The following is a 26785-nucleotide window of genomic DNA, read 5'->3' on the forward strand; positions in this document are numbered from 1 at the left end:
ACGAGTCATATTAAACAATGCAATGAACTGAAACCAGACCCAGACTCGTCCACCCCCACCAAAGACTGTTTTGAGCCAAGTGACTTTAAAGTTCCCGAGCAAGAGAAAACTCCCCAAGAGGAGTATAAACTGAAACTCCGATCTAGCAAGTCAGACAGTTTAATTGTTTAAGTCTTCCCCTAGGTGAATCGGTTAAATAGTTTCTGACATGTATCCCCTAGATCGAGATAGAGAGAGAGAGAGACAACTCAAGAAACGTACATATTGCAAATCACTCCGTAGTCACTGTATAGTGACATTATTGATTATGTTTTTTCTAAGTCTTCTGATTATTGTTGCCAGTATACTGCTTCCTATCTATTACCCTATTTCCAAGCGTGAACAATCTGCTTACAATGTTTCTGCTGAACATTCTTTCAGTGAATTACCTCCCCATGAACTTTCTTACAGACTTGCGCTGCGCAACAACACATTCATTAGTATGTTACATCACTCCCATCAGACTAACAATGCTACAAACTGCTGGAAATGTGGCCGACTCCCTCCCTACCAGAAATACAAGGGAGCTCTGCCCCTCTTTCCGTACCCGTTCACTCACAATGGCTCCTGTGGTGCATGGTTTAGAATAATTAATTCCTTAGATCCTGATATTGCTGTTTTCAAAGGGAGCTGGGTTTGGGGAAACTTGAACTTAGTTCTGCTTAATGTCTGTTACCCTGACAAGAAGGGGCTCCCCACTAGAATAGGAACTGATCTAGAAAATGAAGTATATGGATTAGGAAATTATACAATTAACCTTATGATTCTTACTGTTGAATCCGAAGCTGCACCAGTTCTCCCCGCTATGTCAGTATTACCAGTCACTGGTGAATTATGTGTCAGTAAGAAAGGTTCAGTACACTTAGGTCATAGTAAATGTACTACTGTGGTCGAATTCAGTGATCAAGGTAAATCGTCCTTTAGAGCTACCCGTCATTCCTATTTTGTTTGTGGTCATACCGCATACATACGCTTACCTCCTGATTGGGATGGTACCTGTTATATTGCATTCCTTCTGCCACCTGTTTTTCTGGCTCCTCCTGATTATCACAGAAATACAAATCTAGTAAAGAATAGACTACGAAGAGATCTCCCGATTGTCGACTACACTGAAACAGCATGGGAACAGTACACAGATTTTAATAAAGGATTCTTTTTTTTCTTAGGCCCCGTCCAAAATAGTAAACTCATACGCAGATTAACTAGAACACTTGAAGCAGTAGTAAATGAAACTGCCTCCGCCTTAGGTAACTTAACAGAAGAGCAGTCCGCCATGCGGGTTGTTGTTCTTCAGAATCGTCTTGTTATTGACGTCATCTTGGCAGATAGAGGTGGAGCCTGTAAGGTCATCGGGTCAAGTTGCTGTGTTTTCATCCCAGAAAACGCGCCATCTGTATACAAAGCTATTACACGTCTTCATAAAATTGCCAGTTTGATACATCAGAATCCAGGCACCTGGACTTGGTCCGGTTGGTTCTGGACAACGTTAACCGCTTGGGGATGGAAGATCCTATCCTTCCTAGGCATTGGCCTAGTCCTAGTATTCAGTTGTTGCCTGTGCCTACAGTGTGGGCCAGCGATTTGTGGACTGTGCGCCACATCATGCATTGAACATTCCAGTTTTCTCTCAAAACGTGAAAGAAAGAAAGAAGAGCAAATGATGTTACAAGAACAAACTGATCGATTCATGAGGATCGATATATCATGAAGGGTCCGTAGGGAACAAGGAGGGAATGAGGAAATATACATTTTTGGTCAAGTTATGTTCCCTATCGTGTACCCCACCGTCTCCATGTACCAGCTTAAAGTGCATGTAACTTCCCTCCTGTGCCAGCTATGAAGACGCAAATACATTTGCGTCCAACGTTAACATGTCCTCTTTCAGACCCACCCTGAATGGGTTGAATAGTCCGTTCCTAAGTATACTATGCCAACGTCTTTTTGAAGTGTACTTTACACGTTTTTCAGCTCTGGCAAAGCAGGCCCTGAATTCTGCCATCGAGCCTTTTTCCTGGCTTCTGACTCTGAAAGCCTCAGCCCAGGCTGCCTCTGTACCCGTGACCTCTGACTTACTTTCTGCGCGGCTCCCCGCGCTTAGCTCAGCCTGCTGCCTGCCAAGACTGAATTCAACCTTCGAATTATCTGTTCCGCTCCTCGAAAATGCATTCCTGCCTACTAGTTTAAGTAAACATCCCCCCAGCTGCAGAGCAAGAAGGGCCGGCCTCACTGTCTCCGTGCAAGTAATTCATAGCCTCTGTTACCATGCTCCCATGGAAGGCCCATGCCCCCACGCTTCTCATGCAGACACTTAGGCGCTTATACACGCACTCACAGTCAGTATAGAATAGCTCCTGCCCCAGAGACCTTTTCCGTTTAGATAATATGGTTCCCAAACATCAGATATCAGATATGATAGAAGTACGAGTTGATCTGACATGCCAGACTTCTGTCTCTTTCCGCCAGTGTAAATGTCAAGTCCCCTGCACCCTCCAGTTTCCACGTCAATTACACGTCATGCAGCTGCGCGCGCATCCAGGCCTCAGATTTCTGCTGACATTACAAGATTTCTGCTTTGTGCCACCCACTTATGACACCTATCTGTGACGTTTCTAGCACACACCTTTAGTTCACGCCTAGTTCACGCCTTCTGATTACGTATCACCACCACGTGGATGCTGTTATCTTGTCTTCTCTCAGCTGTTACGCCTACTGTATTGGTTTCTATAATGTAACTTAAGTATATAAGCTATGTATTGTCAATAAAATACTGCTCTATCCCTTCCTGGACCCTCGTGGTTGCAGGAACATGATATCCAGTTCTAGAACGATTCCTTTTTGAGGAATAAAACCCCTAAGAACTCTAACACCACGGACTCTGTTTTTTTCTTTCCGATTGAGTTATTATTGATTAAGTACTTACCTGCATAGAAATTAAGACGGTAAATTAAATATTTACGACAGTAGCCGAGATGTCTGGGTCCCTCTCCCTCCCCCAAGTACCAAATTAAGAGTCTGAGGGTTTGGCTTGATCCCACTCTGGGTTTTCAAGTTCAGGCTCGTACGGTCGCCTCGACTTGTTATGGCCTTTTGAGGATCTTAAGGAAGGTGTTGATCCTTCTTCCGTTCGAGGCGAGACGGATCCTTGTCCAGTCCCTGATTCTTTCACGGCTTGATTACGCGAATGCGGTCTATCTGGGTGCACCCTTAGGCACTATTAAGATACGTCAGTCCGTCCAGAATTGTGCAGCCCGCATGCTCCTGGAGGTACCGAGACATGGCTCAGCGAAGGCTGCCGTCCGGGCTCTGCATTGGTTACCGGTGCAGGAAAGGATCCGGTTTAAAGCCTTGTGTATGGCTCACAAATCAATAACCAACAACGGTCCGGCCATTCTGCGCCCTCTTTTCAGTCAACATCAAGCACCCAGAGCTCTAAGATCCAACTACGGTAATCTGCTCTCTGTCCCGAGGGTCAAGCGCTCTCGTACAAGTGGTCGACGGTTTGCAGTGCAGGCAGCAAAAAGTTGGAATCAACTGCCCGATAACCTACGGCTTGAACCTAATCATCTATTGTTTAGAAAGCGTCTGAAGACCTTCCTGTTCTGCTGAGTGATGTTGTTCTGTTATAGGTCAAAAGCGATGGGATGCCTCCGGGTAGCCAGCGCTATACAAATCCGTACTCACTCATTCAAGTATCTCCATGCACATAAAGTGCCTCCATGCGCATAATGTCTCCATGCATGTAAAATTCCTCCATGCACGTAAAGTGTCTCCACACAAGTAAAGTCTCTCAATGCACGTAAATTGTCTCCTCACACGGAAAGTGTGTCCATGCACGGAAAGTGTCTCCATGCATGTAAAGTTCCTCCATGCATGTAAAGTGTCTCCACACATGTAAAGTGTCTCAATGCACGTAATGTGTCTCCTCACACGGAAAGTGTGTCCATACACAGAAAGTGTCTACATGTGTGTAAAGTGTCTCCATGCATATAAAGTGTGTCCATGCACATAAAGTGTGTCCGTGCACGGAAAGTTCCTCCATGCACATAGTGTTCCTAAGCACGTAAAGTGCCCCCACATACGTAAAGTGTTTCCATGTACGTAAAGTGTCTCCTCACACGTAAAGTGTGTCCATGCACATAAAGTGTCTACATGCATGTAAAGTGTTTTAACCCACTCAAAGTGTCTCCATGCATGTGAAGTGTGTTCATACTCATAAAGTGTGTCCATGCATATAAAGTGTCTCCAGGCACATAAAGTGTCAACCTACACGTACAGTGTCTAAACGCACATAAAGTGCCTCAATGCATGTAAAATGTCTCCATGCACATAGTGTCTCCATGCACATAAAGTTTCTCCACACATGTAAAGTGTCTCCATCCATGTAAAGTGTCTCCATGCACGTAAAGTGTCTCCACTTACCTAAAGTGTCCATGCATGTAAAGTATCTCCATGCACATAAAGTGCATCCATGCACATAGTGTCTTCATGCATGTAAAGTGCCTCCATGCACGTAAAGTGTCTCCACACACGTAAAATGTCTCCACGCATGCAAAATGTGTTCATGCACGTAAAGTGTGTTCATGCATGTGAAGTGTCTCTATGCACATAAAGTGTCTTTATGCATGTAAAGTGAGTTCAAGTACGTAAAGTGTGTCAATGCACGTTAAGTGTCTCTACGCACGTAAAGTGTCTCCACACATGTAAAGAGTGTCCACATGTGTATAGAGTGTCCACAGATGTAAAGTGTCTCCGTGCATGTAAAGGGTCTCCACGCACATAAAGTGGCTCCACGCACGTAAAGCGTCTCCAAACATGTAAAGAGTGTCCACAGACGTAAAGTGTCTCCATGCACGTAAAGTGTCTTGCAGAGGGACAATGGAAAGTGGTCACTCTACTTAATTCGATGTAGCCTTAGACCTGATAGAATAGTTCTATAAAGGATCATGGGTCACCCTTTTCTGGTTTAAATCCCTTTACTCAAGGCTAGAAGCGTTTACATCAGAAGCAGTTCGAAGAAGAGTGTAAGAGGAGAAACAAATGTTCCCTTCAGCGCTGCTCCCCCCTGGACGCACCAAAGACACTGGCTGATTTACAAGCCCCTTGCGCCACTTTTGCGTCACTTTTCCCATGTTAAAAGTGGCGCAAGGGGATTGTAAATCTGCCCCTAAATGATGTACATACCAGAGGAAAAACAGAGGTGCATCCCCTCACGCCCCCAGCATACACCCCTTCTTCCTACGCGAGTCAATGTAACTCCTGGGCCTCATTTATGAAAAGTGACGCATCGCTGCGTGAAAACAGCGATGCGTCACTTTTCACTGCGTCCTCCTTGCGACACCAATGATGCGTCATATTTAATGTATGACGCATCATGTCGCAAGAAGTTACAGATACGTCAATATTTCTGACGTATCTGTAAGCGCAAAAGTGACGCATTGCTGGAGTGTGTCGCAAAAGTGACGCAACTCCAGCAATGCGTCCTTTCACATGGGGAAAGCCCCATGTGAAAGGGCTTGCGTCAGTCTTACGCCTGCTGTGAGGCAGGCGCAAAATTTTGGCGCAACAGCGTCCTAAAAGTGACGCAGTGAAATCTCATAGATTTCACTGCGTCACTATTACGAGGCTTTTTGCGGGGGAACGCCCCCTCTGCATAGATTATACCTGACGCAGGTATAATGTGGCGCAGGGGTTTAAAAAGTGACGCATCTACCTAGATGCGTCACTTTTTAAATATGGCGCAACGAGGCGCATTTTTTACACCGCTGGTGCGTCACAAAAAGTGACGCACCGGCGGCGCAAAACGGACGCAAGGCCTTCTTAAATAAGGCCCCAAGTACCACACCGACCGCAGTGATGTCTGTACCATAGGCACAGCGCCCCCTGCTTTTTATCCAAGGTCATGCCAGCTGGTAAAATCTGCTGAAATGTACTGGGGTAAAATGCCCTCTAAATAACTTGGCAGGCAGATTTTGGTGTTTACTGCACAAAATCTAGATGTTATGCCTCATTTTTTGAGCAACAATCGTAATCGGGCGCTGTTTATTGCCCCTGAAAAATGTCGGAATATATAGGGTGCAGTAACTCTCCCCTCTTTCCTGGACTGACTTGAACACAGCCGAAGAGTGGCGAAATAACGAAGTATTACCATCACAAAAAGTGCCGCATGGTGCCGCATAATGTGCCTTTTCTTGCCGCATAACTTTCTCAACCCGGCTGTATATTTTGACCCTCTCCACATGGATAATTGCAGTGTCCCTGGTCAGAGCCCAGCTCACCTTCGCTAACATAAGAGGAGGTAATAAAATGCAAGGACCTGGAAACTGCCCAAGATTGTGACATATTCAGCAGTTACTTCTATTTTAATTTTACGAGTCGATAAGGCTCCTGCATTATTTTCAGACAGGGCCGTTGCTCATACAGACCCCCACTGGTTATGTGTCTCCAATTATTGACTGAATCCCAACCGGGCCGTTATTTGGCGTTGCTTCCTTAAAGCCCCCTAGATTGAAGGCGTGTTTGCGGCCCCCCCTCCCCGGCCTGCCTCCCAGACTCACATTCCTGCCCATCCCCACACGGGCACCGAGGTTACCTCATGCCAGTGAGAGTTCATTAGCTCCCCTCTGTGAAGCGCCCGAGTCCAGCCCCGATGACGTCAGCCCGGGCTGCTGTGCTGACGCTGCTCTGTGTGTTTACCTGGTGTAAACTCGGGAGTCTTCCATCCAGAGCCACCACAAGGGGGCGCACCTGCTGTCCTGCCTTATCCTATGATGCCCCGATCACTGCCCTTCTTCCTCAGTGGCGTAGCTAGCAATAGCGCAGCAGGTGCAGTGGCACCAGGGCCAGCAGTCGCAGGAGTCCACTGAACAACGATTATAACAGTTTTTTCAGTGGCGGCCCCTCCACTATGGCGAACCATGTTCTAGGAGCATCACCCCACTGCTTTCAAGCAATACGAAGCAGAAACATAAAATGATAACTATCATGTTATGCTTCGTGCTGCTTTGCGGGCGGGCAGGTGGGCGTGGCTGCTTTGCTCTCGGACCAGGGCAGGGGAGGAGTGGTTTGTCTGTTTGGTCGGCCCTCTCAGGCCGCACAAAACAGTCATGCGCACTTTCCCTATTCTCCACACGGGCTACATTACAGCCTGCATGGAGAACAAGCCCAGGCCCCCAGGCCCCCATTCCCTGGTTGAGCGTCAAACTAGGAGGCTCAAAACCTGCAGCGCTGTGATTGGTCAGGGGAGCCTGAGTGCTTACCAATCACAACGCTATTGGTCAGTGGGGCCTAGCTGTGCTTCCTGCTCCTCGAGGAGAGCAGGAGCAGAGACATTGGACCCAGCAGCTAAGTACGTTAACATTTTTTTTTATATTGCACTTCCTCCTCCTCCCCCACCCCGCCACCCGCAAGTCATGCCGGCCGCCACTGTGTTTTTTGCTATTAATCCCGGAGGTGGGGCCTATTTTACTTGCATGCATTGGGGCTGGGACACCTATACTACAGCACTGTTTTGCCCTTGTTCTCAGGGGCCATGAAAGGAGTGGCAGGAACAGGAAGTGAGAGCAAGAACAGGAAGTGAGGAGTGGAACAGTAAGTGAGGAGGACTCTAGACATCATGTTTACTTGTTAAGTTTTCATTCCTTGCTCTTCCTTTGACCTCTGAGCAGCCTGTTGAGAGTCAACCCAGTGATGTCATTAACATAACATGTGTTTGTAAAGAGCACGTTCACCTAGAAGGGTATCTTGGCACTGAGTAACAGGTGTTTATTGCTACTGAACTCAATGGTACTCATTTTATTGACCGCAGAATGATGAACGGCTGGGTGGACCTGCCAGGATTTGAACCTGTGACCATGAGATAGAAGACAAGACTCTACAGTGGACGCATTAGTCCAGTGAGCCACTAACCCAGGATGCCGGCAAAGGGGAGGGTGACATCACTTCCCCTACCGCTGATATGTGGAATTGACATCCAAGTCTTCCATCTCTAAAGACCCAGGCAGGTAAGTAATATTTTATTGTTTAGTTAATTAAAACCATAACAAAATTTCGAATTAAAAAGAGAAAAAAAAGCTACAATTTCTCTTTTTGTACATATCGCTTTTTGACAGTCTGATCGATGGGGTAAGATTACATTGGAGTTTATTTTCCTTTTTGAGCCTGTCACATCTCGAGCAAGCACTTGACCTCGCTCCCTTTCATACACACCTCCTTTCAGGTGCACCCACAATTTACTAAAAGCACAGTCTGTTTAATGGTGACGTCAATCATGCTCTGATCTGAATCCCTCCTGCTCCACCAGTCGTTTTTGAGCCCTGCATGTCCTGCAAGGTCCATGTCTGAAGTGCCGATGAATGGCCGCGTCCCCTCCAGCCTGCAAGCCTTGAAGGTGGAAACGAAGAGATTCTGGGGTTTTACAGGGTCTCAAGTCTTCTATTATTGAGAACCGAAGGAGGGCAGGGAAGCACCACCTCACGATGAAGGAAAAGCGTGTAGACCTGGGATCACTGGTGTGGTCCTGGGTATGGTGGGAAAGCATTTACCTGTTGCTCGGGTTCAAATTCCTCAATAAAAACAGAAGACAAGAGGCGTTTGGCAAAACAGGGACAGTTTTGTTTAACTCCATCGGTGCGGCGCATTTTCCCGCTGTGCGCTGAAGATTTGAAAATCCCGCGGTTCATGACGAGCTCAGCTCGTCATGAGCATACGAGAGGTGTACTTCATGACGAGCTCAGCTCGTCATCAGCGTCGAAGGGGTTAATTAAACAATGCGGCCGGGCGAACAGTTACAGGCAACAAGGTCTGAGGACTGTCTCAATTTTCATTGGGTTCACAGCTTTTATACATTGTTTACATCAAGCCATAAACGCATCCATAATAATAATAATAATCCTGTATTTGTATAGCGCACAGCTACCCGTAGGTTTCCCGGCGCTGGGGGCCGTTGGGAAGATTAGGCAAGCTATTGCCCAGAGTCACATGGTGCTGGGCAGACCCCTGCCGCCGGTGCCGGGGATCGACCCGTGATCCCCAGCGTCAGTCACCCTGGCCGCGGCGCCACACCTCTTCCACACACAGAACCTCATATATGGTGAGGAATGTTGGCTGCTGTCTCAGAGTCATAAATTAGTGGTCAAACGATTACTGCAGGTGGGTCTCGACCTTGCGTGGACACAGTGTGGCCAGTGGTGAGCGTGTCCAGATGTCCAACGTGGGGAGCGTGTGATTACTACATGTGTTAGGTCATGATTTGGTATGTGGTCCTAACTCATATGGGATCTGACTTTATGGTGTTTTCAGAAGTGTGCGTACCCCCTCTGGCCATGTGCGCTTTACTGGGGGCAACATCCTCTGATCCTTCTGATGTTGCTGTGCCTATCTGTGGGATTGATCAAGAGTTTCCGGCCCGCGTCTTTGCCTCCCAGCTATGCACCCTCCCACATGTGCGCCATCAATCAGTGATCCCGGGCATAAGTCGCTGGACCTGCCTGACTACATACGCGCAAGTCAAGGCAGATGTGGAGTTCAGGATGGGGGATTCTATTAATAAGGATGATAGTTCGTTTTTGTTGATAAACACATTAATATCCATATTAACAAACCTCTCAGTAGACCAGTCAATCAATAACTTCATTGATAAGGCATATGATCTTGAGTGGAATATGGGCATGAACTGAACATCAGATCATGAACAGAGAGAAAACAAATTACGAGTCTCTGATCTGGAAGTCGCAAGGCCGCCATATGTTCTGACCTCTGCAGAGAACCTCCCATTAGAAGACTGATGTGGAAGTCGTGAGGCCGCCATGTTCTGACCTCTGCAGAGAACCTCCCATTAGAAGACTGATGTGGAAGTCGTGAGGCCGCCATGTTCTGATCTCTGCAGAGAACCTCCCGGCGGAAGACTGATGTGGAAGTTGCGAGGCCGCCACGTTCTGACCTCTGCAGAGAACCTCCAGGCGGAAGACTGATGTGGAAGTTGCGAGGCCGCCATGTTCTGATCTCTGCAGAGAACCTCCCGGCGGAAGACTGATGTGGAAGTCGCGAGGCCGCCATGTTCTGATCTCTGCAGAGAACCTCCCGGCGGAAGACTGATGTGGAAGTCGCGAGGCCGCCACGTTCTGACCTCTGCAGAGAACCTCCAGGCGGAAGACTGATGTGGAAGTCGCGAGGCCGCCACGTTCTGACCTCTGCAGAGAACCTCCCGGCGGAAGACTGATGTGGAAGTCGCGAGGCCGCCACGTTCTGACCTCTGCAGAGAACCTCCAGGCGGAAGACTGATGTGGAAGTTGCGAGGCCGCCATGTTCTGATCTCTGCAGAGAACCTCCCGGCGGAAGACTGATGTGGAAGTCGCGAGGCCGCCATGTTCTGATCTCTGCAGAGAACCTCCCGGCGGAAGACTGATGTGGAAGTCGCGAGGCCGCCACATTCTGACCTCTGCAGAGAACCTCCCGGCAACAGACTGATCTGGAAGTTGCGGGGCCGCCACGTTATGCTCGCTGCAGCGAACCTCCTGGTGGAAGACTCCTCTAAATTCTAAAGACTCATCTCTGGAACTGTTTGCACAAATGATTCTGAAATCTCCCAAATCTGGCCTGTCTCAGGAAAAAACTCCAGACAAGTCACTTTATAGAGACTTTCACATCATACCACAAAATCACTGTGGCTGACAGTCTTCACACGCGTATACTGAGCCCAGGTCAATCTTCATAGAAGCGAGATGCTGAACTTATATCATGAGATCTCTGAACTTCCTTCGCACAGATCTCTGCTACAAAGGAAGGCGCTCTCAAGCTCTGCCTCTCCACAGCTACCAGTGCGACAAAGGGAGGATTCTCTGTCGCAAACCAGGCGCCGCAAAGTAATTAAAATATTAAAGAAATGGAAAGAATAGCGTAGGCTGAACATGTGGGTACGCTCTAAGCATGCATTGAATTTTAACCCACTTGAGCCACTGTTCTAACAGACTAGATACGACGGTACAATTGGCAAAGTGCAACACTTTTGCCTATCACCTTAGTACATGATGCTGCGCTGCTGATGCTGAGGGTGGCATATAATGTTAATGCTCAAACTTGTTGGTGCTTTTTGAGCCCTTTGGGCACTAGTTCTAATGGCCGAGAAGAGGACTTAAGGAAATAAGACGTCCCACGGTCAATGATCACCTGCACTTAAGCAACTATGAATTTATTGTTTGGTGGAACTGATATCCGTTACTGTTGTGATGGAGTAACCCGTTCTACCAAGATCTAAACCAGGTCCTAAGTGGAGATGCCAATAACTTATAGTGGGTCCCCTCAAGGCTATCTATGCCCTTGCGTTCTCTATCTGATTTGCAGAATCTGGCATTTGGAGCAGTTATATGCCGTATACCCATGTCAGCAGTGTGTAGAAAATGCTTTTACTTAGGACTGGGTGGAGTTCGCAGAACTTCATGATGTGGCGAAAAAACTCTGCCACACTCCGCAGAGTTCTGTGAGCGACGAAGTGCAGTAAGTTGCACTGCTCGCACTGATTTTTAGCACCAGGAGTTTGTCCCGCGATGTAAAATCAACACGAACGGCCCAATGGGCTGTGCAATAGGGTGCAGCTTCTTTCTGCCGTTTGAGTAGATGTTTTACTCAAGCAGCAGTTTCCTCAACACAAGCTGCAGGTTTCTCAACACGTACGGTAGCAACCTACCATGACCACCCACGTTGAGAAACCTTGCAGGGAGGTGTTCTAACGTGTGATTTTTTTCACTCATGCTCGCCAACCTGATGTTGATGAGCCACATGAGAGGGAAGCCTCCGCTCCGTGCCGCATCGTGGAGTTCTTCAGAACTGGCTGTTCGGAGATAGGCGTGACTCTGCCTGCAGCCTAGAGTTGGATGCCCTAGAGAAACCAGGGACCCTAAACTTGCTATATGGGCATCAGCCTCCATATTCACTAAGACAGATCACAAGACACCCACTCTTGTGTTGGCAATGTAAAAGGTAGGGCCGCTTTCGACCGATAACCTTTAAGTATTGCCCGGCGTTAGTCGCCTCTCATACCACTCGATAATTATCAAACAAAGAGGCAGGCGCTGGAGACTGGAAGGCAGGAAACAGAAGTTTTATTCCGACGGAGCAGAACACATCAAATCAGACAACAGGGTATCTTCTCGAGGTGCTCTAACCGCATCTCTGAGGCCTGGCCTCTTATACACAGGTTTATGATCTTTATTACGGTTTATTGCATGTGGCACATTCCTGCAAATACTTTGAAGTACGGAAAGACATCCTCGGAATCCCCGCTTCAAGCCCGTTCCCACACACATTTACAGTAGAAGTCCCCACCCCGGTCTCAACAGGTGATGACTGTCGCGCAGCTGGACATTCCGCCGATTCCCGGAATGCATGTGGTCGATCAGATCTCATGGGGTGGGGGCTTTGATTATTATTATTATTATTATTATTATTATTATTATTATATTTATTTTTGTAGAGCGCAACAGCTACCCTAACGTTTCCCGGCGCTAAAAATGAAACTGAAACAAGTAACAAAGGAGAGATAGTGAGTCAATGAAAATCGAGTTATTGGTTGAACAACCATGTTTTCAGATTCTTACGGAATTGCAAATAGCATTAATTTGTGCGAAGATGAATTGTAAGGGAGTTCCACAATGTGGGGGCCAGATAGGAGAAGGAGCGACCACCCTGTCTGACTCGATTGATCCTAGGCACCTGGAACTTATGTTGGGTCGAGGAACGTAGGGTTCTAGGGGGGGGTGTATTGCTGGACTAGCGAGCTCAGATAGGCAGGGGCCTTACCAGCCTTGATTCTATGCATGAAGCCTAGAGCTTTGAATTTTGCTCGTTGTTCAATACGGAGCCAATGGAGACTCCGGAGACAAGATGACGTAGGGGATCTTTTTGGTAACATACATATCAGTCTCACAGCTTCATTTTGTACTGTTTGCAGTTTCTTTGTAACATCCTTGCATGCTCCCAGGTATAAGATGTTGCCGTAGTCCAGCCTAGATGTAATTAGGGCTTGGACTACGGTTTTTAGTGTATTCTGTGGGAGCATCCACCTGATTTTCTTAAGCCACTTGAGTATGGTAAAACACGTGGCGGCCACTCTAACAGCTTGTTGTTTCATGGACAGGTTTTCATCAAAAATTATGCCCAGATTGCGAGCGGATTTAGAAGGGGTGGGTGTGGGTCCCATCTGGGATGGCCAATGTTGTGGGCCCCACAAGGAGGTTTGTTTTCCAAACAGCAGTAGTTCCGTCTTTCCTCCGTTGAGTTTTAGCTTATTCTCAAACATCCAGTTGGCAATGTTGTTAACGCCCGAGTGGAGGGAGGACGGGTTGGAATTTGCATTAGCCGACAGTGAATAAACAATCTGGGTGTCGTCAGCATATGAGTAGATCGACAACCCAGATTGTTCGGCTAAGCTGGCAAGGGGGCTGACATATAGATTGAATAGTAAGGGGCTGAGTATTGAGCCCTGGGGAACTCCATAAGGTTGATGGTGGGGTTTGGAGGAGGATGTGGCAGAGAAGACTTGAAAAGTTCTATCCGAGAGAAAACTTTTAAGCCATGCCAGGGCCGGTCCTGTGATGCCATAGGTTTGCAAGGTGTTAAGGAGGATGGTGTGGGAGACCGTGTCAAATGCGGCACTAAGGTCGAGTAGTATAAGTGCCACGGTCTCCCCATCATCAACTTGCCGGCGTATGGTTTCAGAGACCCCGAGTAGGGTAGATTCAGTTGAAAAACCTGCCCTAAAACCGGATTGGGATGTGTGAAGGAGGTGATTGGATTCTGTGAAATGGGTGAGTTGGGAAACAATATGTTTCTCAAGGATTTTGGAGAATAAAGGTAACAGCGAGATTGGACGGAAGTTGGAGGGGTCATTTGGATCCGCATTGGCTTTCTTAAGAAGAGGTGAGACCATAGCATGTTTCCATGCTTTAGGGACTTCAGCCTCTCTCAGGGAAGTGTTAAGAAGCTTTAAAATGAGCGTAAGGGAATGAGTGTCGAGTGAAAGGAGGATTTGAGGGGGGAAAGGGTCGAGGAGTGAACCTGATTTAATAGTTGTTATAATTTCTTGTAGTGAAAGTAGGTTAAGGGGGACCCAATTTACTAGGTGCTGGGTGTGAGCATCTAGAGAAGAGTGTGATTTTTCAGATTTGGACAGGCTTACCGTGGGGTTTGAAACTGATGGAAAATTAGTTGGAACTTTGAATTCCTCATAGATTTTATCAATTTTATTCCTAAAGAATTTAGCAAGAGCGTTACACTGTGCAGAGTTCAGGGATGGAGCTTTGGGTTGGCAGGATGACCCAGAACGTTCCTGAACTATTTTAAAAAATGCTTTAGGCCGATTTTGAGCATTTTCAATTTTTGTTTTAGTAAATTCAGCTCTAGCTGATGCACAGTTGGCATGATATTTCAAAAGGGCTGCTTTGTATAATGATTTTTGTGCAGGATCATAGTGGGCGCGCCATCTGCGCTCTAGATTTTTACAGGCCGTTTTTTCCAGTCTAAGTGCATCTGTAAACCAGGGAGCCGGGGAATGAAATGGAATTTGTTTTTTATTTTTCTGTGGAAGGCATATGTTGATGGCAGAACTAAGCCAGTTTTGGATAGCTGTAGCGTCTCCTATGTTTGTTATATTGTTGAAAGGTCTGGTATCATTTAAATGAGTATTTAGTTTAGTAGTATCCAGATTTTTCCAGTTCCTTGTTACCCTGGGACCAGATGGGGCTTTACGAGAAAGGGTTGGTTGTGGTATTGCTATTATAAATTCCACTAGATAGTGGTCAGACCAGGGAATAGGTTTCGATGGTTTACAGGCGATACTGTCTTGGTTGAAAAAGATTGGATCAAGGAGATTGCCTGCCTTGTGGGTTGGGCCTTCATTGTGAAGGGTGAGACTTAGGGCAGATAGATCTGATATGAAATTGGTGCTGGTGTGATTAGAGGTGTCATTTAAATGGATGTTTAGGTCACCGACTATCAGAAAATTTGTTGCCTCTAATATAAATGGTGCAATAAGCTCAGGAAAAGAGGTGGCCCAGGCGCTGGCAGTGCCAGGGGCACGATATATTAAAGCACCAGAAAGCGTGAATTTTGGAGATAGCATGAGCTTAAAGAGTCCAGATTCACAATTAGGGATGTCAAGATCTGTCCATTGACATGTGTAAGAGTTTTGGAAAATAATGGCGATACCGCCTCCCTCTTTATGTGCTCTGTTTTTGCTAATATAACTATAGTTAGCTGGTAGCGCAGTTGCTATGTCTGGACCAGAGCTATTAGTCAGCCAGGTCTCCGTAAGGAAAAGTGCAGTGGGTTGCGATGTTGTGAGTAGATCAAAAATGTCCCTTTTATGTTTAGGTAGTGACCTACAATTTAGACTGATAAAAGAGTGGTCGATTAAGGATTGAGTAGGAATTGGTAAGTGCCGCATCGGTGGAAAGTAGGCAGTTTCTACGTCAATTTCAGAGGGTAGGGAAAGAAGACAAAGATTGCATTCCGAGCATGTGAGAGGGGTATGTATACAATTTATGAGTTTACACAATTTATGAGTTTACCTTTGGAGCATGTAGGTGGAATACTTGACAAAAGAGCCTCTTTAGAATAGGTATGATGGGAATGGTTAGAGGAGCCAAGAGTTATGGCCACTGGCCACGTCTGGTCGCGGACGGGCGCAGATGGGCAGGACTTTGGCTTGACTTCGGCGTGCCCGCTGCGCGCGACCGCTGCGCGGCCGAGGACACATGGTTTATATGGACAGGGGCGGAGTCAGCTGCAGAGCGCTGATTGGTTGTGCCCCAGGAAGTATCAATCACTTCCTTCGTGGTGGGCGTGGCGCCGTCCCTCCACTCAAACCAAACTTTTGGCGGTGGACCGGGGAGCAGTGCGCTTTACATATAAGTAAGTGAGTGCAGATAAGTTTAAAAACACATTTAATACACTTTAAAATCGTGTGCAAGTCAATGGTTTTACCAGCGCTCGAAAATCGTAGTCTCCTACGTGACACTGCGCTTCAGATTCAACAGAATGAAAGGCAGGCGCGGTTTAAAAGCCTTTGGGGAGTCAGCTGCAGAGCGCTGATTGGTTGTGCCCCAGGAAGTATCAATCACTTCCTTCGTGGTGGGCGTGGCGCCGTCCCTCCACTCAAACCAAACTTTTGGCGGTGGACCGGGGAGCAGTGCGCTTTACATATAAGTAAGTGAGTGCAGATAAGTTTAAAAACACATTTAATACACTTTAAAATCGTGTGCAAGTCAATGGTTTCACCAGCGCTCGAAAATCGTAGTCTCCTACGTGACACTGCGCTTCAGATTCAACAGAATGAAAGGCAGGCGCGGTTTAAAAGCCTGTGGGGAGTCAGCTGCAGAGCGCTGATTGGTTGTGCCCCAGGAAGTATCAATCACTTCCTTCGTGGTGGGCGTGGCGCCGTCCCTCCACTCAAACCAAACTTTTGGCGGTGGACCGGGGAGCAGTGCGCTTAACATATAAGTAAGTGAGTGCAGATAAGTTTAAAAACACATTTAATACACTTTAAAATCGTGTGCAAGTCAATGGTTTTACCAGCGCTCGAAAATCGTAGTCTCCTACGTGACACTGCGCTTCATATTCAACAGAATGAAAGGCAGGCGCGGTTTAAAAGCCTTTGGGGAGTCAGCTGCAGAGCGCTGATTGGTTGTGCCCCAGGAAGTATCAATCACTTCCTTCGTGGTGGGCGTGGCGCCGTCCCTCCACTCAAACCAAACTTTTGGCGGTGGACCAGGGAGCAGTGCGCTTTACATATAAGTAAGTGAGTGCAGATAAGTTTAAAAACACATTTAATACACTTTAAAATCGTGTGCAAGTCAATGGTTTTACCAGCGCTCGAAAATCGTAGTCTCCTACGTGACACTGCGCTTCAGATTCAATCGTAGATCCTTTGAAGTGGGGCAGCTTCCTACTGGAGGGGGCAATAAACTGCATCCGCAGGGCCAGATGGTGGCCTGGGATCGGGTCGGACAATCGGGCACAGAGGAAGGGGGTTCATCAAAGGATGTGTGATCATGAAAGGGACAGAGGGAGTGTTAGCCGGGTACGGGATGTGGCTCCGAGGCAGGGTCGCGCTGAAGGGGAGGTTTATGGCCCAAGCATGTGAGAACGGGGCTGTTACTGCACGGGGGATGCTTGCGAGGTCAGAGGGAGAGAGAGACGCACTGGCTATCGGCAGTGGGCAGAGAGGCCATGGTATTCAAAATGGCTGCTACTTACGCGCACATATGAGCCTGAAAAGGGACAATATGGCGCCGATAATGTTGATGTCGCAAACTAGATTTTAACAGTCCTCCCTTTTCAACATATCTAGCCAGCCTGTCAATCGATATCTATCGCCATTATATTTCGAATTTCAACTTCATACAAAGCTTTCATGCGTTCAGCTTCAAAGTCCAAAGTCTTGGGGCAGATACAGTTAGCACAAAGGGAGCACAGGGGTGGCAAGCATTGAACACCCAGGCAGAATCCACATATTACGACAATCGGTATCAATACGATCATGAACAACCTCCACCCCCAGTCCTTTACAGCACTCCAGAACCAACTTCCAAGCGACCATTCTTCTTGTTCCCGGTGAACTTCTGAGGAAAGTCTGTGGAGGTGTTCAATGGCTTTGTAAACTGAGGGTGAATTGTCCGGTATGTAGGTGCAACAGCTGGACCCAATGATACGGCATGCTCCTCCACGATCCGCTAGAACCACATCTAGAACAAGGCGGTTCTGAAGAGCCACCAGGCGGACCGCCTGAAGTTCGGCTGTATTGTTTGTGAGGATGCCAGCTGTAATGTTCATTGTCGTTTCAACGGCCTGGGTCAAATGTCGGATGGCACGGCTGTTCGCCATCGGACCCCAGAGTGGAACAAGTCCCTTCAATGAATCCAGGAACTGTGCTCCGCTGGAGTCGGCTTGCTCAATGTCTTTTGCTCGCTTTTGTCGGTGATGGTTTGCTGGAGCCACATAGGTCGGAGGAAGGATGAAGGCAATGTAACAGGTACCCCCCCAGCCTTTGGGGAGCCAGGTGTAGGCTTTCGTACCACAAACAAAGTACATGTTCAGAGAAGCGACAAAGGAGGGTGGATCAGTTGAGTCCAAAGTTCTGGTGATGCGACAAGAGCTGTGGCCACCAGCTGTGTCCCAAGGCCTTCGATGCATACAAGGCCCGAGACATTGACGACAGATAGGGCCACAGTCAGGGTGGCAGCTGTTCGTTTCCGGAGGTAGGAGAAGGTGGGAATGGCTGGGTTGTTGAACACCTGCATTTCAATCCGTTCTTTGACAGGGATGTCCATATGAATAGAGGCGTTGGATGTCAGAGGGCAAAAGGGAGCAGCAGTTCTTCTTGTTTTTTTCTGCCAGACCCCATGATAAAAGTGTGCCATAGTTCTGCTGGAAGTGGCATTGTCCCTGTAACTCTCTTGCAGTAGGATCAGCCAAGCAAGGCAGGAACCATGAATGGAGAAAGGTGAAGGAATGAAGGGGATGGCATGTGTAGTGGCGTGGGGTAACAACCCACAGATCCAGCAGTTTGTGGCATTGGCTGCAAAGTTGTGTTGGTACAGCAACTGCATGAAGGAGTTGTTCCAGAACTCCTTACGTCTTTCTCGGAGTTGAGGTGAAAGAGAGACCAGGTAGTGTTCTTTCATGGTGGTAGGCTGTGCAGTAGTTAGAAATGTCTTATGAGCTGGTGCGCTCTCTTCCACGATCCAGAGGGTGGTCATGAGGAGGAGGCAAAAGAGAAGGGCGATAAAAAGGCCAATAGTCTTTGAGCTATGTATTTTGTCAGTCTTTGGGTTTCTGTAGTGGGTCTTTGGACGTCCGGTTGCTTCCATCATCTTCGTGTCGGGTGCTTCTATCATCTTCGTATCGGGCGCTTCCATCATCTTCAAGGGGCTCGGTAGCGGGCAGAACCACAAACTTCGTTTGGCTTCTCTCCTGGCAGCCTTAGAAGTGTTAGGCCACTGCTCTGAGAATTGTAACTTAGTCAGTGGTCTGCTTAGCCGAAGCTCCCTCCTTTCGTCGTAGGTTATACCCTTCTCTGGATGGCACAGTGGGATCGGGGAATTCTGCCAGTTCAAGTGTCTCTTTATCAGGGTAACAGCTCAGGGATGGTCGGTCTTTGTTCAGGACCTCTTCTTGGGTGGCCACGTCTTCGGTCGTCGTCAGGGCTGAGGAGATCTTCTTACAGTGGTGTGCATGCAGCCAGTTCTTCTTCCCTTCCACTTGAAGAGCTGTTCGGGTGGTGATCAAGACTTGAGAAATGGGAATTCCCTTGAGCAGGACTATATAGAATGTGACAAGAAACAATCAAGGCCTAAATGACAAATTCATAAACAAATCAACAAAAAAAAATGTTTTTGTAAAATAGGGAAATTTCAATGTATTCTGTATACATACATGAATAAAATACACACTAAGGTATTACATTGAACACCAATAAGTAATTAAAAAAGCAGTAACAATAAAAAACACAAGTATCATTCAATTATGACCCGCATAATTGGCACTAGAAAAGACAGACAATGTAAGACATGAGAAATTGTACAATACTACAAGTACATTCGGACTCCTGGTTGATCACATCGATGTCATGTATATGAAGATCTATATATCTACAGCGATGAGGAAGTCATGAATTATACAAATATTGGAAAGCGTTGACGCGTTTCGGTGGAATTTCTTGATTCTTGCCACCTTTTTCAAGACTATATGTAATGTCTGTCAAAACTAGGGGGTCATACAATTTCCCCTAATTTGTGCTCACAAGCGCTGTGCCAAATGCCGAATTTCTATATATCACAGTTTCACGCGATACACAAGCTTGGGGCTTTTCAGCTCAGAATTGCAATCTTTAAAATGATCCAGATATTTTCTTATCTTTCTTTTATTTTGTACTTTTATGGGTAAAACATGGCTCACTTCGCCTTTAAAAGGGATGTTTGGCACCTTCTTGTGGTTATGGTATGTCCCTGTATGCAGGTTGTTAATTAGAAAATGAGAAGGCAATGAAGGGGCGTGCTGAGGCACCGGCTCCTTAAGAACGTCGTATAAGGCACAGCCCAATTGAGTCTGCGCTGCCCGACCACGGAAGTGGAAAGCTGAGATCAATTCTTTGCGCCAAAATATCCTTAGTCCGTGGCGTTATCAATGTAATACCTTAGTGTGTATTTTATTCATGTATGTATACATAATAAATTGAAATTTCCCCTTTTTTACAAAAAAAATTTTTGTTGATTTGTTTATGAATTTGTCATTTAGGCCTTTATTGTTTCTTGTCACATTCTATATAGTCCTGTTCAAGGGAATTCCCATTTCTCTGGTTGGTTAACCCTACTTCCCTTGACTAGCTTAAGGGGTACCTCTCCTTTCTCATTCACAGTGATCAAGACTTGCCAGGGGCCCGTCCACCGGGGTTCCAGACTCTTTGCACGCTGGACGTTTTGGGCTAATATGTAGTCGCCGGGTTGGATGTCGTGTCCGGGGCCCCTGGAAGCATCAGGGATGGCCTGCAGCACCTGTTAATGGATAACAGACAGTGTCTTAGTCAGATTGTACAAATAGTCAAACATTAGGACGTCCAGGACGTTGTGTATAGATGTCGGTTTTGGTGCGTACCAAATGCTCATAGGTCGGCCGAAAACGACTTTGTAAGGGGTCAAATGGTGTTTGGTGGGGGTGGAACGCATTGAGAGCAATGCCAGTGGGAGGGCGTCTGGCCATTTCAGTCCTGTGGTAGCCACTATCTTAGCTAGTTTGAGCTTCAGTGTGGCATTATGTCGCTCAACTAGTCCAGCAGATTGGGGGTGGAAGACTGCGTGGAATTTCTGTTTTACACCCAACCCCTTCAAGATGAGTTGGATAACCTCATCTATGAAGTGAGGGCCATTGTCACTCCACAAAATTCGACAAAGGCCGTAGCGAGGGAAGAATTCCTTCAGTAATACCTTTGCAGTAGCAATGGCAGTGTTGTCGCGGGTTGGATAGGCTTCCACCCACTTGCTAAATGCACACATGACAACAAGTACATATTTCAGACCTTGGCATCTTTCTAGTTGGATGTAGTCCATCTGTAGAACTTCAAACGGATGATTGGGGACCCCAAACCCTCCCCGGGGTACTACAGTTCCTTTCCCAGGGTTGTGTTGCAGGCATATCAGACAATGTTGGACTAGACGTTTAGCTGAGTCTGTGATTTTGTCATTGTGCCAAACTTTGGAGACGAGTTCGGCCATAGGGGCAGATCCTATGTGTGCAGGGGAGTGTGCCATGGTCAGTATAGGGATCAGGTTTGGATTGGGTAGCAACCATTTGTTCGTGTCTTTTGTCTGCCAGCAGCCTCCATTGTCTTTCAATCCCACCCGTGCCCATTCAGTCAATTCGTGTTGTGAGCTGGCCATTTGGATGTCCCTAATAGTTTCCCTAGCGTCCGTCCATTTTTCTCCTTGTGACCTGGTCACGTACATGCGTGTTGTTGTCCTATTCTCGGCTGTGGTTCGGGCAGTGATGTCGGCCAGCGCATTCCCCTGTCCAATGATGTCTGTCACCTTTTTGTGTGCCTGGCATTTGAATACTGCAAGTTGCTTGGGAAGGAAGACCGCTTCAGTCAGGGCGGAGACTAAATCTCCGTGTAGGATGGGGGTGCCGTGTGAGGTCAGGAATCCCCTCTCCTTCCACAAGAGCCCGAAATGATGAACCACCCCAAAGGCATACTGGCTGTCGGTGTAAATATTTGTTGTGGTTCCTGCTGCTAGGATACACGCTAGTGTGAGGGCAATCAGTTCTGCTGCCTGTGCAGATCGTTGTGTGATGCGGGCGGTCTCTACTACAGTTCGGGCTGTGGTAACTGCATAAGCAGCTGAGGTGGTGTCATCGGGGAGTTTGATGCAAGAGCCGTCCACCCACAGCTCTCCGTCAGGGTCTGGGAAGGCAGTGTCTCGGAGGTCAACCCTACTCCTAGTCTGTTCGTCCGTGAGGGTCACACAGTCATATATAGGGGACACATTGGGGTCGTTCTCAGGTAGGGGCAACAGAGTGGCTGGATTCAGTGTGGTGCATCTTTTCAGTGTGATGTGGGGTGCAAGCAGAGTCAGTTCGTACCCAGTCAGTCGTGCATTAGTCAGATGTTGTGTCTTAGTCTGGTTCAGGAGGGTGTCAACCGCATGGGGCACTAACACCGTGAGGGGGTTCGATACTACGATCCCCTCACTTTGTCAGATAGAGATAGCAGCGGCAGCTACAGCTCGGAGGCAGGCAGGCAAAGCTCTGGCTACGGGGTCAAGAGTGGCAGTGAAGTAGGCACATGGGCGCTGTTTGGGACCAATGGACTGAGTCAGGACAGACAAAACGCACCCCTCCCTTTCGTGAGTGTAGAGGGAGAAGGGCTTTGTGTAGTCGGGGGTTCCTAGGACGGGGGCTGAGCAGAGGGCATCTCGTAGTTCTTTGAAGGAGGATTGGCATTCAGGGGTCCAAGGGAGCGGGAAGGGGACATCTTTAGCCAGCAGGGAAAACAGTGGTTTCACAATGAGGCTGAAATTTGGCAACCACTGTCGACAGAAGGAGGTGAGGCCTAGCAGGGAGCGGACTTGTTTCTGGGTCCTGGGGACAGTGGTCTCTAGAATGGTCTGAATTCGATCGGGTGTAAGCTTTCTCCCGTCTTTGGACAAGAGGTGGCCTAGATGAGTGACCTGGGGTAGACAGAATTGCAACTTCTTCTTGGAGACCTTGTGGCCATTTTCCGCGAGGAAGTGTAGGAGTTGAATGGTGACTGTGACTGCAAGTGGGGTGGTGTCGGCCGCCAAAAGGATATCATCGACGTACTGTATCAACACCACTCCATCGGGTAACTGGACTGCGTCCAGTTGTCTCTTGAGGGCCTGGCTATAGATGCTGGGACTTTCAGTGTAGCCTTGGGGTGCTTGACAGAATCTATATGAGCGGGCTTTTAAGGTGAAGCCGAAGAGGTATCGGCTGTCTGGGTGGATGGGGATAGAGAAGAAAGCGTTCTTGAGGTCGATGACAGTGAAGGTGGTGGCAGTGGAAGGAATCAGAGTCAGAATGGTGGTGATGTCTGAAACTGCGGGGTACTGAGGCACAACTACTTTGTTGACTTCTCGTAGGTCGATGATGAAGCGGTACGCTTTCTCATCTCCCTCACCCTGCTTCTTTACAATGGGTAGGATAGGGCTGTTGCAAACATTGCTAACTACTTCCTCTACCACTCCTGCGTCTATCAGGGACTGGATAATCTTTACCAATGCCTTCTCGCCCTCGGGCGATATCCGATATTGTGGATGTTTCGGGAGTATTGCATCTTGTCGAACAGTTATGTGCACTGGGTCGATCATCATGCGTCCTACGTCCGAGTCAGTCTTGGCCCACAGATATGGAGGCAGAGTGTCAAGTAGGGACAAGTCAACATCAGTGATGGAAAACATGCGCCGGGTGGGACAAAGTCTGAGCACAGTCGGGTTGTCGTACAAAAAGACTCGAACTCCGTCTTGTGAACACCTAATAGTAGCTCGGAAATGCTTCAGTAAGTCAAGTCCCATAATGGCATCGGGGGTGTTGGATGAGAGCAAAAACGTTGTGTCAGTGGTGTTATTTTCTAAGTCAAAGGAGATCGGTGTGGACAAGGGATTAGTGGAGGGTGTTCCATCGAAACCTATCGATGTTACATGTGAGCCAGACAAGGGGGCCCTTGGAATCAGTTGTTTAGATAACGCACTACGTGTTGCGCCAGTGTCTACCAAAAATGTAGACTTCGTACCCAGGACCTTAGCAGTGACATAAGGACCTTGCTGGTCAACATAGAGCTCGACTGGATCCCTCCCTTGCCCTTGGCAGTCCTATGCGAAGTCGTGGGTGTCGTCGCAGTCAGACTGTTGGTACTGGTTCTGTCGGGGACGGTCAAATGTGTTCGGTCTGCCTGGCCTGTCGTTGTTGGTGTTGTTCGTGTACCCTCGCCCCTGTCCTCTGTCCTCTGTTTCTAGGCCCACCCGCTACATCTCTTGTGTCCCTATTCTTGTTCATTTCTAACAGGACCGGACATTGGGATTTCCAATGGCCAAATCCTTTGCAAAACGCACACTGGTTCTCGTCGATGTCCTTACGCCCAGCGTAGGGTGCGGGTGTACGGTCTTTAGGGGGTGGATTTCTAGGAGCATTTGACTGGTAATTTCCCTTGTACTGCTCTCTTCCTATAGTCACCCCCTGTAACTGTGCGATCATCACCCTTTCCTTCAGGTCCCTTTTCTTCTTCTCAGTCGCCCTATCATTCTTGTTCTTCTGATGCTCATAATACTGGGCCATCTGAAGGATAGCCGCAGGCTTGGAGGCCGCCCAACTACTCTCGCTAGTCTGTAGTTTCTGCGAGACTTCCTGTGATAGACCTTTAACATAATTCTGGACAAACGGATGATGTCCGGTTGCAGTGGTCATGTCCTGGCCACTGTAATCGGAAAACACAGTTTCAAACCGGGAGAAGTATTCCGATACATCTTCCTGGGGTTTCTATCTGTTACTATCGACCAGTCCACCTTCTTTTCTGGGATCAGGGTTTTCAATTTCTGGACAATCTTGTCTGGGAGTTCTAAAATGGATTTCAAAGGTTTCTCTCCAGGCTCTCGTTGTCTGTCTATGCCATCGAGTTGTGACCAGGTATGTCCGAACAGCTCAAGGTGGTCGACTTTCCGGATTTGCTTCCACACATCAGCTGGCAGACATAACCCGAAAAACAAATCAATTTCGGCTAGGGTCATAATCGTTGAACCTAAGGCTGTACCTAATTCAGTGTAAAAGGCAGTGGGGTTTTCCGTAAATCGGGCAGGGATTTTCGGAACGTCAGGATATCTTGTTGATCCCATGGTTGGTAGACCCAGTTATAAACTACCCTCCCTCTCGCTTCTTGATTGTTAATATCATCATGAGTTCCCTGACCTTGTGGGGGAACCCAGTAGGGAGCGGCCTCCTTTATAGGCATCATTGCATTCATTTTTTCTATTCGAGGTTCGGTCGCTACAGGAGTCGAAGTTTTAGCTTCTAACCTCTGTTCAGTGAGGTGGCGGAAAACTTCAAGCGTACGCGTGAAGAGGTCCGTCACGTCACACTCGCCTTCATCCCCAATGTCAACCTTCCTATACAGAGTCGTTAGGCTCTCAGGACCTTTGTCTTGATATTGGTCCTCATAGGCATTTAGGGTGTGATAACAAAATCGCACAGCAAAGTGTCGTTTGTGGCTATAAGCATATGAATTGTACATATCCGTCACGTATTCCTCGCTCTCCTTCCGCTCTACCAGTTTCCTTACTATCTTATCAATCCCTGCTCGCTCATCCTTGCTCAACCTGTTCATTCTAGTGGAATCTTTCTTTCGGGTCTCGGGGTTATCTAATGTTGTTGCTTGCGCTGCGTTGAGTACGAGGGGTTCGGCCGGCGCGGAGGCCGTGAGGACCGAGGCCCTGGCACTATTCTCACCTGTGCTTGGTGGCTGCGTGTGCTGTACTAAGGGTTGGGAAGGGGCATACGGAGGGGGCATATAGATGATTGGGGGACCTAGTAATAAATCATCGTTCTCTCGTTGTTTCGAGGGTAACTCAGGGTAGAGCATAGAGGGTGTTCTAACAGGACACTGGCCCGATGTTTCGGACTCTTGCTTCTGTTTGGCTTCCTCTCTCTCCTTTATCTCTTCCTCTAACTTTTTGGCATCTAGGTGAGCTGCTTTTCGTAGCTCTTTCTCTAATCTAACTTTGTTTCTCTTTTTCCGTTGTTCTGCTTCTTTGCGCCACATGCCGAGACTATCAAGCATAGTGGGCATTGTCTTATTGTTTCGAAGGGCTGTTTCCAGCACGTTTATTTTATCATCATCGAAGGATCCTATCAGTGGCCACTGACTTTCCTGATCCTTTCTCGTATATTTGTGCCATAGCTTGTTATAGGCTACAGCGACTAGTCCATACTTGGTGAACATATCTTTATTAGGTATGCCTTCCAGTGGAGCTGGATGGTCCATCTCTAATAAGCGGTCCGGGCTGAACCAACTACCAATCAGTGGGGAGAAGATAGGCATGACAGATTACAACGGGGGACAAAGGTCCACACTACCTATCCTTCACTACTTGCAAAGACTAGACAGAATATTTCTATTCTACATTATTTGCAAACAGAGAATATCTCAAAGAACCAACTTCGAACAATCAATGTTCGGACAATCAATCAATCAGTGGGGAGAAAAATAGGCACGACGGATTACAACGGGGGACAAAAGTCCGCGTTACCTACCCTTCACTATCTGCAAAGGAAGAGAGAATATTTCTATTCTTCCTCGTTTGCAGGCAGAGAATATCTCAAAAACAATCAATGAGCAATACTAGTATGTTTTCAAACAATCAAACAATCGTTTCGCTGTTTGTCGTGTTACACGACCTTACCCGGACCGCATGGACAGTTCCTCGTCTTCCGCTTCCAGGGCCTGATCATCCTCTATTCTCCGTAATTGTCGCGGCACTCCTGATGGTTCCCAGTCAGGACCGTAGATCACTCGAGAGAGGTCTGCTCAGAACCGGTGAAGTTCGGATGATCGGCTGCCAGACAAGGGTCTATCGGGCAGGTGCATTCCCGATCGTTGCAGTTGTTCACTCTGTCGTCGGGACCTCTCCCACTGGATCCACGTGTCGCTGATGGGCCCCACGTTTGGGACGACAATTGTAAAAGGTAGGGCCGC

This window comes from Lissotriton vulgaris, chromosome 11 (genome assembly GCF_964263255.1).
Source record: "Lissotriton vulgaris chromosome 11, aLisVul1.2, whole genome shotgun sequence".
Taxonomy (NCBI): Eukaryota; Metazoa; Chordata; class Amphibia; order Caudata; family Salamandridae; genus Lissotriton; species Lissotriton vulgaris.